The following is a 15703-nucleotide window of genomic DNA, read 5'->3' as shown; positions in this document are numbered from 1 at the left end:
TAGTGTATATGACGGTTTTACTTTAGGATTTAGGTAATTATTTCAAAGGTCAGGGGGCACAACGTGTAGGGGGCTTGTCCTTTTCCCCTGACCTTCCATAGATGCTGTAAAGGTTTATGGTAAATAAATAATGAATGAATGAATGAATTATTCATGCCATTCTGGGTTGTATTTCAGTTCTTATACCAGCTTTTCACGTACTTAGTTCAACTGACTGGATAAACGTTACATTCTCACTCCTAAATGGTTGACACTGAATACCAGTCAGATTATGTAAATGTCATTTAGCGAATAAGAACGTTCTAAAATTCAATAGTTGTATTCAGAGAGTTGTTGCCTCGAAATAAAAGTGTACAGCTAAGTTGTTCAGACAGTAGACGTACGGTAGTGGCCTTCGGAGACCAAGTTAGTGGGTTCGATCCTGGCACAGTGCTGTGGTGTTTCAAGGTGGTATTTCAATTCTTCATTAATTTTTAATGCAGGAATTTCTACGTTAACTCCTCGGAAGTCTTAGGATTTGGAGATCGATGCACCACCACACTCAAAAAACGTTCCAGCCTCGTGTAGGTAGATTTACCGGCAAGTAAAAGACAACATTTCGGCACCTAGACACCTCAGAAAACAGTAAACGTAGTTAGCGGGACGTCAAACAATTCTTCTTCTTCTTATTCTTAATCAAAAGCAGAGTCGTAAGAAATATCTGTCATTAGGTTGTGCCTGGGAATAATAGTATTTCTAAGCTGAGCTATCGTGTGAAGGAGCCTTGATTTGACGTTGTTTGGACTACCTGCACGCCAATTTCAACGTTCTGTTTCACTCTAATAGATCACAGAGAAACGGGAAATCATAGTTAATTGATTTTGTAGAATATTCACTGAATGTATCATCGCATGTCGTTATCGTGCAACATGAAACATCGAATACAATATTTCTCTTCAAAAAAGGGACACTAACTCTGCCAGCTTTGAACCGCAAGTGAACTTGTAAATACTGTAACTGTAAATAGTAATTTAATAAATTTAGTTGACAGTAAAACACGTTAACTCTGTGCAATCGTTTAAGTTCTAAAGAACCTGACAACCCGCCTTGTGGTTCACTGGTAGTGTATGGACCTCCAAATCTTAAGACTGGCGGGAATTAATAATCCGATCACCTATAAACACTGAGGTACTTTGGTCCGTAGGCATGTTGGTATAGAAAGCAATAAATAATAGCGCTTTTTTTTAACATCTCCTAAATAGCTGTGGGTTTTAAGACTTGCAGAGGTGTCGTAATGTTGTATTACGAAAGTATTTTAATCATAGCGGAAGCCAACGACTCGGAGGGTTGGCATTCAAACATATTTGAACCCGGTAAAATAGGGCCAGAAGGCTAATGACTGTACCATGGAGGTCGGGGTACACAATTCAGTGACAACGCCTGCGGCACAATCTCGTTCACATAGTTTGAAGGCACCGGCTGTGAGGGAAAACTTAGCACATGCATCGACTTTCACTCACGGCCGAAGTCCTCGTTGGCTCTCTCCTCCCCATCCTCTCAGTCGATATGACGTCAGACATAACGAAGTTTGTTTTGACAGTTACATAATCGACCCATGGGACTTCCTTTAATTGGGTGCGGGGCGTCGTCATAACATAACCTAACTTAGTTATAACAAGCGCAACTCAATTACGATTTACAATTAATTGTGACTGATTGTTGTCATTGCCGGTGAATTTTATTTACTTCCTGTGATCTATAGGCAACAACGTCATCGCTCTAACTACCGGATTGAATTGGCGATGACGTAAATGCCATAGTCGTCGAGTAGAACCGCTGATCGCCTGATTTCACTTTCATGTGATTACGTTAGGATCAGCAAAAATATAATAATATTAATGACGGCACTCTGCAGCAATAAAACGCTAGCATCTATAGTAATTAAGTTATTATAGTTAATACTATAATTATGGATCAGAAGAAGAGCCGGTTATCAGTCCTGTACTCTTTTTAACTGTCCAGCAAGCCCCGTGAACGGCGAGTATTCAGCCCGAAGGCTGGTTTGACCAGCAGTAGCTCTGCCATCAGCTGTCATAGATGGTCCAGATACCACCGAAGAGACTTAAAAGGGAAATGAGTTGTGTTGTAGTTTTCCTTTGCTTTGCTCGCCGAGCCAGAAGTGGCTATTACATATCAACCTACCTAGCCCAGTGAAATTTAAGCACGAAACGAACCTATGAGCAATATTTGTACGCCATTCCTTACCGCTTAAGAAATGGCATTACTTTTTTTTTTTTTTTTTTTTTTTTTTTTTTTTTTTGCTATTGGCTTTACGTCGCACCGACACAGATAGGTCTTATGGCGACGATGGGACAGGGAAGGGCTAGGAGTGGGAAGGAAGTGGCCGTGGCGTTCATTAAGGTACAGCCCCAGCATTTGCCTGGTGTGAAAATGGGAAACCACGGAAAACCATTTTCAGGGCTGCCGACAGTGGGGTTCGAACCTACTATCTCCCGAATACTGGATACTGCTCGCACTTAAGCGACTGCAGCTATCGAGCTCGGTAAATGGCATTACTAGCAACGCTCATACCTCAGTCACTTTCTTATTGTCAAAGCCAAGGATGAGACTGAGACAGGTCAATGAAAGTTAAAAAAAATATTCTAGTCCATTATAAACGGCATAGTGGACTGTAAATACCATGTAGTGTACGTAGGTGCAGTTATTTACCCCTAACTTTGTCATTCTAATGAGGTGCATGGGATTAACATTAGAATTATATATAGCCTATCCCATCTCTTCTAAAAATGTGGGAGGCCCAGTAATGAAGTAAGAGTACCACGTAGATATGGAAAGGTTTCCCCGGCCAGCCTTACATTTAGATATTTTTACAATATGCACATGGTTTACTAAATAAATAAATAAATAAATAAATAAATACTATATTTTGTACAGTAGTGCCCAAAAGCGTATGTTTAGTAAGATGCTGAGGTACAAATTAGTACTTGGTTGCATATCCGTGAGCACTGATAACAGCAGCACATCTTCGTGGCACGGAATCGTCATGCTTCTGCTGTAGTACGGATGAAAGGTTGGCCCATTCCTCTTGTAAAGTAGCAAAGGATTTATCATTATTTGAGTAATTCCTGCAATGTATACGTCCGTCCAATTTCTCCTGGATGTGTTCAGTGAGGTTCAGATCTGAGCTTAGGCTTGGTAAATCAGAAAATTTGACTTTCTTCTCCGAAAACAAATTCCTCGCATGGTTGGAAGGATGTTGTTGATTACTGTCGTGTCGAAATATCCACTTTCGAGAAATAAGTTATTATTCATTCCGTGCGGTATCATGACACGTTCTAGAATGTCACGATACATAAAACTATCTACTATCCCTGCTTTTCACAAAAAAGGACCAGCTCCATGTACAGAGAACCAACCCCACACTATGTTTAATGGTTGGTGCTCGGCATCGTACATTGATTCTCCATTTTGTTCGACGACGATTATACATGATACCATCAAAACTTACATTCGTCACTCGAAAAGACCTTCGGCCAATCTTTACTATTCCCTGTGGCATATTTTTTTGCAAACTGCAAACTCTAACCTGATCCTTCTTGGTTTTTTTTTACTGATCACTGGTTTTACTGTAGGTAATCTACCATTTAAATCATCAGCTGCTAAACTTCGTTTTACGGCGAAAACATGAAAATTCAGTAGATGGTGCTCTGGTAAACAATCTCTGAATTCTCTTGGAGATTGCTTGGGACCAGTAACTGATTGCATCCGAATTATTCCATCCTCTCGTATGGTTGTATGCCGGAGCTGGCCCGAGCTGGGGTTGTTATGTACACTATCTCCTTGCTGTTGACGTCGATTCTCTACACGTATCAGATGTTGGGATAACCCAAACACTCTAGCAAATCTAGAATTTGATTTGAATTCTTTTAAGGCATTTAGGGCAGCTTGTTTTAGATCTTCAGAATATTTTTCTGTTTTGGCAGGTGCAACATAACCGTTACAAATGAATTAAAATACGTAAATATCAGGTATTCCTATTTAAACATACGATGTACTGTTCGGTATATTTCACAAAATGCTTAGGAGCACACGTAAAATTGGTTCTACGGATATTATTTATGTAATAATAATGCTATTAATATTACGTCCCACTAACAACTTTCACGGTTTACGGAGGGATATCATTTTGAAGAGGTTGTAAGGTGATTTGCCATCATATACTGCGTGACTCAATTAAGTGCCCAGCTCTGCTGTGCCTACATTGTGATAGTACATATATCACACCCCCGAATTATATGTAGAAGTTAGAGATATTATTGTCAGTATTCGATTTATTATTATTATTATTATTATTATTATTATTATTATTATTATTATTATTATTATTATTATTATTATTATTATCATCGGTATTTCATTTGTATGTTTTGTCATTTATATTTATAAGCTGGAAGATATCCACATATGTAGGTATGAGTAATTTGTTTTGCATGAGTGGGAAAACATTGCTTTAATAACTCTGGTAATTTGAATGAGTCATATGGCTGCCCCAGTGCTTGTTGTGATGTACTTGTGTCGGGAAATTCATGAGTCATGTATATATCCCAGCCTGATGAGATGAGCTTGTTGTTGTATTAGGAAAATTTGGTGATTCATGTAAAACTCCCGAGTGTTTGTTATTGTCTTGGGAGGAAGAAGTAGTTCAGGGCCTGGTCTTGACAAGAGGTTCACTCATGATTGGTGGGCAAGCACCAATCCAGACGTCTCATCTGAGAGGAGGGGGATGTTGATGTCTATAAAGGTGGATCACACGGCGGCAACCAGGGACATTGTAAGGGTGATTGTAGAGGTGATTGTAAAGGAACGAGAAGGAAGACAACTACAACTACAACTGACGCACTGTACGGGAAGGAAGTGGTGCTGATACACGGTACTGGAGTGACACGGCTGCAATGGACTGGACTTCAAACGTTCGTGGAGCGTAGTCTTGTTATGTTTGTGGAAAGTGGCTGATTGTGGAGAGTGCTTGCGCATTAAGTATTGTAGCACTTGTGGCGGCCTAGCATTATATGTTGGTGAAAGCTATCTCAAACTTTCCATAAATTTATATGTTGAGGATCGACAGACGTGTGTATATATCTTTACAACAAGTGTTAAAATATGTGAACACAGTAGTACAAGGTACAATATCTGTGTGATGTGATAACTGCCGATTATGAGAATCGCTAAATCGAATTGATATAGAGACAGTGAAGGGTGTTTATCTTCATACATGTACATTGTTCATCGGACCATCTACAAATGGTAGCTTAGTTCTCGCTTTCGTTTTCCCACGGTTTTCATTATTGTTGTTGTTGTAAATATGGAGTCTTCCAGCAATATTTTATGTGTGTATTATATGTATAATGTTGTATGTTGATGAGGTGCTCATGCACGGAATTTGTTCAGAATATAGTTAGCTATTTTAGAATCAGTGTTATTGATGAACCTAGGTGCAGTTCCTACCTAATTAGTCGTTTTCAGGAGGTTAGGTAAGGCCTGCAGCAGATGTACCAGTACGCAGCATTATGTACACGCCCTGGGATATAAAGTTTATCATGCTCTTATCTAAATTCGAGGGATCCATTCTGGTGAACTCTGGCGCCCATACTACGGACATTTCGGTTAATTATGCTTATTAATTTTATTAAGTTTTTGAGTAATTTTATTTATATATTTTTATACATGATATTAATTATCAGTAGTCAGAATATTGTTACAACATGTAAACAGTGATGTCAACCTACAATACCTAGCTAAAAATACTTTTGAGTCCTACTGTATACGTACCGAGTGAGATGACATTTCAAATCGCGTAGCTCGGGAGATGGTGAGTTCGAATCCCACCGTCGAGAGCCCTGAAGATGGTAAGCTGTGGTTTCCCATGTTCACTCCAGAAAAGCTGGAGCTGAAACTTAGGTAAGACTGCGGACGCTATCTTTGCGGTCCTAGCCTTTTATTTAGCCCATCCTTACGTCTCCGAATTCCTTCTGTGTGCTAGTGCGATGTTAACCGTATAATGCAAAATGATTATTTTTTGCTCATTGTTCATTAACTATCTAAAGAAATATGATGACTAGAGACTGGATTTCCATGCAAATGCATGTTTCTAAATAAGCTGGTTACACTTCTCAAACTTTGCAAATATTCGTTTTATGCCTTCACGATTCCAAATAACTGTTCTTTTTCGCTGCATGTTTGCATGTTTTGGCCGTTTTAGGAGGAAATTAATTCATAATGTATATTTTAACGATTTTGAATTTAATAGCGAATATTTGGACGTTTAATATTGCATAATATGACTTTTTTTTCTGATTTTGGCGCATATATAGCCTAATGTTAACTTGCATGCCTTTTATGAATGTTGGTTTGCAGAATTTGGGACAATTTTTCCACGTTATACAGTATGTCTGTTAATGAGAGATGGAGATAATGTATTCTTTACATCCTAAATGACAACCAAAGTTTGTACATAAGGTAGAGATCCTATAAACCAATTAACCAAGCACTTTCTTACCTGTTGCTTGAGTAAACATGGACGTAAGCCGGAAGTCCCTACGTCGATCTCTGTAAGTCTTAGGAATAAGGTGTCCCAGTTATACATTGCTATAAACTGAACTTTAAATTGTGAATTGCTCATTGACGGCTCATTTGTTCGTCTATGTTAGATGAACAAAACAATACTTGTATCACACTCTGTGACGCCGCATTACTGAGATACAAGCTTACAAACCTTGGTTTGGCACTGAACCTTCGGTTGTTGTCTTGGAATTTCCTACCCGAAACTCGCACTTGTCGAACGTCTTTGTTATCGCAGCAGGCAATCGTTAGCAGTTAATGAGGACCTTCAAAAGTGTCTGCAATCATCTCACGGAGTAGCTGTGGCAGCTGGAGATTGGTCGAACAAAGTGATCCGATCAAATCCTGACTGTGAATTCGCTAGGAAAGGTCTAGGACTAGGAAGGAAACGGCCGTGGCCTTAATTAAGGCTTAGTTAAGACTGTGAGGCGCTAGCTTTTTTTTAAACCCAAACTGGCGGAGGGTTCGACTCCAGGTGACTGAAATCGATCAAATGATCATCACGGTCATCATTACAGTCCGGATTTCCATGCACTATCAAATCTCTCAAAATATGCATGCATTCATGCCCTATCATATGGCAAAACATGTACAGTAAACTGGAAAATTTGCACTATCAAATTTCAGTTCCGTTTGAAACATTGTACAACTACCGTAATTTTCTCCAAATTTTCTTGATTTAAGCTCATTCGTTTAAGCATTTGCTGACACATAAACACAGAAAATGATCTTTGTACGTCATAAGAAGTGACAGGTGAATACTTAAATGAAGACATCTGGGACAAAGTTAGGTCAAATTGGACGTCTTTTGAATTTTTACCTACCGGGCGAGTTGGCCGTGCGGTTAGGAGCGCGCAGCTGTGAGCTCGCATCCGGGAGATAGTGGGTTCGAATCCCACTGTCGGCAGCCCTGGAGATGGTTTTCCGTGGCTTCCCATTTTCCCACCAGACAAATGCTGGGGCTGTACCTTAATTAAGGCCACGGCCGCTTCCTTCCCATTCCTAGGCCTTTCCCGTCCCATCGTCGCCATAAGACCTATCTGTGTCAGTGCGATGTAAAGCAAAGTAGCAACAACAACAGCATTTTTACCACTGTGTCTTATATAATTTTGACTAGCTCGATAGCTGCATTCGCTTAAGTGCGGCCAGTATCCAGTATTCGGGAGATAGTGGGTTTGAACCCCACTGTCGGCAGCCCTGAAGATGGTTTTCCGTGGTTTTCCATTTTCACACCAGGCAAATGTTGGGGCTGCACCTTAATTAAGGTCACGGCCGCTTCCTTTCTACTCCTAGAACTTCCCCAACCCATCGTCGCCATAAGATCTATCTGTGTCGGTACGACGTAAAGCAAATGGTAAAAAATCGGCACATAGTAAAACTTACCTGAGCCTCCGTGGCTCAGACGGCAGTGCGTCGGCCTCTCACCGCTGGATACCGTGGTTCAAATCCCGGTCACTCCATGTGAGATTTGTGCCGGACAAAGCGGAGGCGGGTTTTTCTCCGGGTACTCCGGTTTTCCCTGACATCTTTCATTCCAGCAACACTCTCCATCCTCATTTCATAGCATTTATCAGTCATTAATATCACCTTGGGAGTGGCGACCCCATTGTAATAATAGCCTATATCTGGTTCATTCATCACATCCCTGACCCGGTCAAAGACTGGAAAACAGGTTGTAGGTTTTTATTTTTCAGTAAAACTTACCAAAAGGATATTGTTCAACATGATTTTCTTCCGATGTTACAAAGTCATGATCTCGAGATTAAGCTTAAAATTCTTCAAAGTGCTGCAGTCGGGAAATGTGCGTGGTCGAAAAATGAAAATCTTATTTTTTCTACAGGAATACTCAGTGAAACTTCCTGAGAAAATGGTGTGTTGATAACAGAAATATGTCAACACAATCGTGTGTAAATGTTAATATGTAGTTGCAGTTTAGATCTCAGTCGTACGTTGTACTTGAGTTCTACATAAAATTTCACCGAAAGAAAAAATGTTTTGAGTAAAATTTGATTAGCCGTTCTTTTTTCAAAATCTCTAATTCCACGTAGAAATTATCATTGTCGATATAATTTTTATTTGTAGCATTATCAGTTCTTCCTGCTTCTCTTGTGAAGTACTGTTCAGTCGAGTTACTTTTACATACAACCGGTTTATAGTCCTTCTCATTTAATGAATATTAGATGCATCAGTGTGGGTGTCCCAAGTCTACGGAAAAATGCTTTGCTTACTAGCAGTTGGTCCAAGGGGTCCCGAGTTCGATTCCCGACTGTGTCGGCGATTTTAACCTCCACTGGTTAATTCCGATGTCTCGGATGTTTGGTCTCTGTGCCACCTTCAGCATTAGAATTCATCATAATAGCGCCCCCTCCTCACAGACGCTCTGGTCACCTATGAAGTGTCAACTCGAAAGACCTGCACCATATCTCTCCGGAGGCCACACGCTATTATTATTATTATTGTTATTATTATTAGTCTGGGGGATGTAAGTTATACCTTACTCGTATGTCAATTTTAGATTCAAAACTCTCTGTACCTTCATTATTGGATGTTGAACATTTTTAAAATTTGATTTTAAATATCATAAGCAGCTATGATATTTGTGTTTCTTTGGTGAGGGTGGGACGAATTTTAGTAATTTTTCTTGGGGGATTCTTGGTAGTACTCACTTTATAATTAGGATAGCCAGGGAACATTGATGGTCCAGAACCTTTTCATAGTCTCCTAATTTTGCCTACAGATGAAATGCCTTCTCTGAAATGGAGTGTACAGACTACAGAAGAAGCAGAATTACTGTTTGGGGCAAAGTTATCCCAAGAACTTTGAGCCACTCATTATATCTGTCCTTGTCAGAAGGAAATTCTAAAAATTATGGTGTCCCTTTGCTTTTTTCCATCTCGAAGTGCAAGAAGGCATAGAACAATATCACATATTCAAAGATTTGTAAACACAAATAAAAAACAAAATAACAACGCTAAAGAATTAAAAAGAGCGAATTTGCGCGCAACTATCAACTGCCAACAACAAACATCTTATCATAAACCCATTAGCGACACTAGCAAGAACAAAACAATTCATCGGAACTGAAAATACGAAAACTGTGTTTCGGTATCATGGGCTACCAGCGCCACAGCGGCATTATGGAGAAATGTTCCAATTACAGTTTTATGCCAGGCTTCACAGGCGATTGTCAAGGCCGGTAAAGGAGCTAGCTTTAGCGTCCCATCAAGACGGCCTTGAAAACACCTATCCAACGGTAACAAATGGACTAATAGCTCCTGCATGAAAATAAACCATCAAAATCACAAGCCCTCATAACAGAATTTATCAAAGAACATGCCAAATTAAAAAGCGTCCATACACCAGTTATCAGTATCAGGGAAACGCCTATAACACTGAAAAAATCCGTGAAGAGCCTTGGAACAGGCTAATTTCTGATAAGTATTGAAGTTGGTCAGAGCACGTAAGATAGGTTGGTCAACGTGTATTCGGTTCATCACATTCACTATACTGCCAATACCAGGAAGTTGCTCTTTCAAGGACAAATAGTCCCAAAATTTTATTATAGTGATGTAGTCTACAATAATGTAAGCTATTAATTTGGCTCTAAACTTCAACGGGCGCATAATTCCTGCGTTCGATTCATTCTAAACGTTTCTCTCCATTTCCACATCAGCCCATTCCTCCATCATTTATCCTGGTTAGACGTTAGAATGGAGCACCATCGGTGAGCTTCGAACTCAGCCCGGTTTGTCGAAGCCTCACCCTCCCCTACTAGAATAGTTCGCTAGCCGAGTCGGTATCGCATTTTCGGGTCTGTGGACTGTCCGATGGGGCGGTAAGTCCTTTAGTAATAGTCTCTATAGTAGGGGGAAAAGTTAATTATGAGAGGAATACCATTTCATTACTAATGAGAAGAGAGACAATATCTTGTATAATAAAAATTTTACTTATACTAGTGAAACACATTATTTACATGGGTATGCCATACAAACACCTTACATATAGTAACTTGGGTAATCTTGACGTTTAAATGTTCGGTAGTCCTCTCTACACTTCATTATACGTTTCCTCTTGGGTTATTTACCCTATCTCAGATTTAGAGAGGCGTTTTCTCTCTAATTATTTCACTTTACATTTACACTAATCACTTTACACACAAATCTATTCAACATAGGCATACCCAGCTGTAATTCTCTTTGTTTGTCGAGAATTAATATATTCAATTTGCATCAAATTATGATATAAGTTTGCTAGTATCGTATGAACTGAGATAAGCAATTTACACTCCCAATCCTTTGAAAGTCGCGTTACAACACTACTTTAAGTTAAACGTTGCCAAATATGCAGTATGATAAACACGCTCATTTCATTAGGATTTTTATCACCACATATATCAGGACATTATTTACACAACGATGTTACCTATGGACAAGCATTTAGCGACTTCAATACCAGACATCATAAACAAAGTATTATAGCACTACCTGCAACAAATGGACAAGAATATATACACTTCACATACACATAATGGGCCGCAGGTGGTCTTATTCACCTGCCGCTTGTGACAGGAGGCTTTACTGTCTCCTGCAATGAACTCAGGACCTTCTGAGACGGGGTATATCTGACCTGGAATTCCCTATACGCTGTGGATAATTAAAGAAATAAATTGGAGGGATCCTTCATTTAATGCTCATTTGGAATCTCTGCGACGTTGGCTCTATTTAAATTAACACACATAATCTTTGTATCGAAAGGAAAAGAAACTCGCCACTTGTATCTGTTCTATTTCACTGAAGAAACGCCTTCACTCCCCCGTTTAAATGGGCTCATAAAACTCCCGCTGTGAGCTACCCGTGCCACACTTTCAAAGAGCGGTCCACTAGCCTTCTCGGGCAATGACTTCACGGCAAATAATCTATTCACTTCTTTCAATACTGGCCATAAATGGCATCACACAAATCACGGCCCTATATCCGGCCTAATCAACATATTCACATCGCGATATGCGCCTCGCGTGTCTTAATGACAGATTCCAAGGGAACTTCACATTTCATTTCACGATATATATTGTGGCTACAGCCTGTTCAGCCGTTTCATTTCCTCTCGGTACATCGACCACGATGCAGATCTAATGATGATCTCCTGCCACCAGGGTCCAAGTTAACTTGCGCGTTCGCGAACTAATTAGCGATGTAAGATATATACCCCAATCTCATGCACCATTCGTTGTTCCAGCAGTTTTAATTTCTAGTAAGGAGGATTTCCTAAGAGCTTGTGAAGTACAAGGAAAAAAAATCATTTACTGAGATATCTTTGAGGACTCCTATTGGCTGTAGAAAGATGATAACTGGAGTCGCTTACGTAGAATATTTAGGCCCTTTTACTTGACGGTACTTCACACTTCATTAATCTGAGGTCCTTAAACTTACGTCATGCATTATCAAACCCTTGTAAAAAAAAATGGAAGTAAAATGTGGTCGTTCCCAAACCATGAAGAAGTATTCCATAAAAGACCCAAATAAAAATGAAATTATAATTATTATCCCTCTGAAATGGCGTGCTTGCAGTTTACGTTATATCTAAGTGAAAAATCTACATATTTACAATGGGACTCGACCTTCAAAGATATAAATACTTGGAAATGTACTCAGCCTTCTGGATACCACGTTCACAGCTTTACAGGAGGGCACTCCATGGATTTAGAGTGCTTGCATCACGTCATCGGCGATGTGAAGACCCATGATGACTTCCTGGCAGGTCATATACATGACAGCGACGTTCCAGACGTTCTCGGCTACCAGGCGAAATTCCGGCAAACAGCTAGATGACTCGTTCACTCCGGTACACAGGCAAAATTCTGGCATTCAACTGGGCGTCGGCGTTCACTTCGGCGTTCTCGTAGACATGTAAATGAGGGGAAATTATCTCAAGTGAATGCGTTAGTCTATTACACACCACAATTTGAATATATGGTTGGATCTGCTCAATAGCACGAGCATTCCAACCCAATGCCGGTATTGTCTCTGTAGCCCGACACTGCTCCCTCCTCATGTACCTATTCTTTTATAAACAGCATACAGCTGTTCTAGGTCCTGAATAAAGAATGTCACTGGTTAGGCCACTACTGGATTAAATTTTCTCGTCTCACACGACCACACTTCAAGCATATTCTATCTCGCCTAGTCATGCGTAAGTCAGGCTCTCAACTGCATTATCGATTTATAGACGTGACACTACCCTTAATTATGCCGACACTGAGCCATTCACGCACTTTCTTTGTATCACTCGATTATGTCGAGACACACACACACAACTCCACGCACTGAGTTACCTGGCTATTGTGGTTAATTGAGCCGTATTAGTATCGGCACATATGAGGCTCGACGCACGACCTCTTCGACACACGGACAGCAGTCATTTCGGTTTCGTGCTGCTCCCACTATATTAATTAGCGACACACTGCACTCGCAAAAAAAAACTTAGTTAAATTGTGGGTATTTTCGCAGATGTTCACAGGGTTTAATGAATCTGCATAACACTGCTCAAATTACAAGATTATTTCTTCACAAACGACTCATACACAAACCACGACGAAATACTACCGTACTGGCGTCACATTGAGAATGCACTGGATAGTGTCTCCTTCTCAGCTCATGAATATATAGGCGCGCTACGCTAGAGACCCGAATGCTGAGGGTGGGGGAAAAATGCAATCCTTTCTCACACATTGATCCGTTAATACGCAACGTACAGTGACGAACGGGGTATCGAAATGTAGCTCCTGTATTCCCATCTCCACTGAGTGACTGTTATTAAAATAACTTCGTAGGTTTTGAAGCAATCTTAAAAGCGTCCTTTAGTCTCTGGCGGTGAATGATGACGAGCACAGGGGATTCCTTGTGTTCCTTGGCACGGTTAGGGTCCAACATCTGTTAGTCATTAAGACGCGCCCTTGTTTACAGCGCAGTTACTGCCCTGTCAGTTAAGTAGAGCACTTCTTGGTCTCATAATTATGCGTAAAATTCCCTGATTCAAATGAATGTTTGCGCTTAATTATCCATTGGGTATTTTGCGATTCATGAAAATTAACAGAAATAAAACAGTTGAATGCGTTAAGTTGGCAGTGGTGAATTAGCGAGGAAAACAGGGTATAATGTTAGTTTTCACGTTGGACCTACTCTCTGGGCTCAGCTAGTGACCTAGATTCTTTGTCACGTGATAACGCGTATCGTTTCGTCTCGCTCGCGGTGGGAGTGAGAGAGCTTCGAGTACAAGCGCTCTTGCACCGCCTTGCTGCTAATTACCAGCAACTAGAGCTGGGTCGCGCGACTCTGGATATTGCAACTCGAGTCCTGGAGCGGGCAGAAAAATTCTAACTTGGGCAGTTCTGATCGTAGAATGACGCGGAAAACGGCATATTTCATCTCCTGGATATCATGACATACCATAGGTGACGTTGTGAACGGTCACATCCCTCCCCTGCTTAAAAGAAGAAAAATCACGGGTAGGGATTTTTCTTACCAATCACATTGTTCTCGTGTTATTAAATGTGAGTGTATCGTAGGATAGCATTTTCTTGTCTTAGAGCGTATCTTGACATAAGGATACGCAAGTATTCTTGGGTCATGATATCTCGTCTTTCCGTGCATGCTAGACAATCTTCACCTCCCGACTCGTCAATGTTATCATCCATCCCATGGTGATCTTCTAGTTCCATGTAGTTTACTCCATTCATTTCTTCTTCCGGATCCTCGTCATCCGCGACGTCCACTCCGTCGTCGTCCTCGTCTTCTTCTGGATGTAGTCCTTCATCTTCTAGGTCATCTGGATCGTTTGGATTCTCCTCCGGTAATTGTCCTGGCACATGGTATAGTTTTAGATTTGAGGCGTTATAGATAGCCTCAGTTGTCCCATCCATGGATTGTACCTTGTACGCGTTATTTTCTAAATTTTGAATTATTCGATAAGGCCCAATATACAGCTCTGCAAATTTGTGGTAAAATTTCCGTGGTGGATCCGAAGTTGCGGGACGTTTGACCAATACGAGTTCTCCCACACGTAGAGGTCTGTGGAATCGTTTGCGTCGCAATCGTCGTAACCGCTTCTCTGCCTGTTTCTTCAGAGATTCCAACGTATCTCTCACCCTCAACTCTACTGATGGTCTTGGATCTTCTGGGCATGGCACGACATCTTTCCATGGTCTCTCGGGATGTTCGTTGAAGTGCACGACGCTAGGAATCTGCCCTGTCGATTCGTGTACGGTTGAGTTTATGCATTCCATTATGGTTGGAACAACATCTACCCACCGCCAATGCTGTCTCGGGCAATAGATTCTGCAAAATTTTCCGATCTCCCTCATAATCCTTTCAGACGGATTCGATTCTGGATGTCGAATCGAACTCATGAGGTGTTGAATTCCCATCTGTTCCATGTCTCTACGGAACGCGGCTGAAGTGAACTGCGATCCGTGATCGGTTAAGAGTTTATCGGGTTTGCCCATCTTGGGAATGATCTTATTCCTTATCTGGTTGACAACAGTACGCGTATTCGCTTTCTGTACTGGACACAGCATAACATATTTGCTGAAGACGTCCATGCACACCAAAATGAATTGGAGCCCCCTGGTCGCCTTTGGAAGCGGACCATAGAAGTCCATGGAAAACAGTTCACGGGGCTTCTCAGGAATCAACGGCTTCGGTGGTTGTTTGAGTAAGTACGCGTTGGGCTTAATACGTTGACAGATGTCACAAGTCATTAAAACTGTACGAGTCATCCTCCTCATTCGCGGCCACGTAAAGGTTTCTCTAAGCGTCGCCATGACTTTGTCTACGCCAGCGTGTCCTATGGAGTGATGCGTCAGCCATAATAAGTCAACCTGGAGAGCGGGTGGAACGACCACTCTAAGACGAGTATGCGCATCATCCACATATTTGTACAAGATCCCATTAATGTAGTTATAGTTTTGTGCATGTCTCTCAGCGTCTTGATATTCTGGCGTTCCTGGTTGCAACTGTTTTCGCAGAAACTGAATCATTCGATGGGTCTCCGGCCAACTTCCTTGTTCTTCAGGAATTTGTCTGAGTCG

Source organism: Anabrus simplex, chromosome 2 (genome assembly GCF_040414725.1).
Source record: "Anabrus simplex isolate iqAnaSimp1 chromosome 2, ASM4041472v1, whole genome shotgun sequence".
In the NCBI taxonomy this organism is placed as follows: domain Eukaryota; kingdom Metazoa; phylum Arthropoda; class Insecta; order Orthoptera; family Tettigoniidae; genus Anabrus; species Anabrus simplex.
This window is presented reverse-complemented; position numbering follows the sequence as displayed.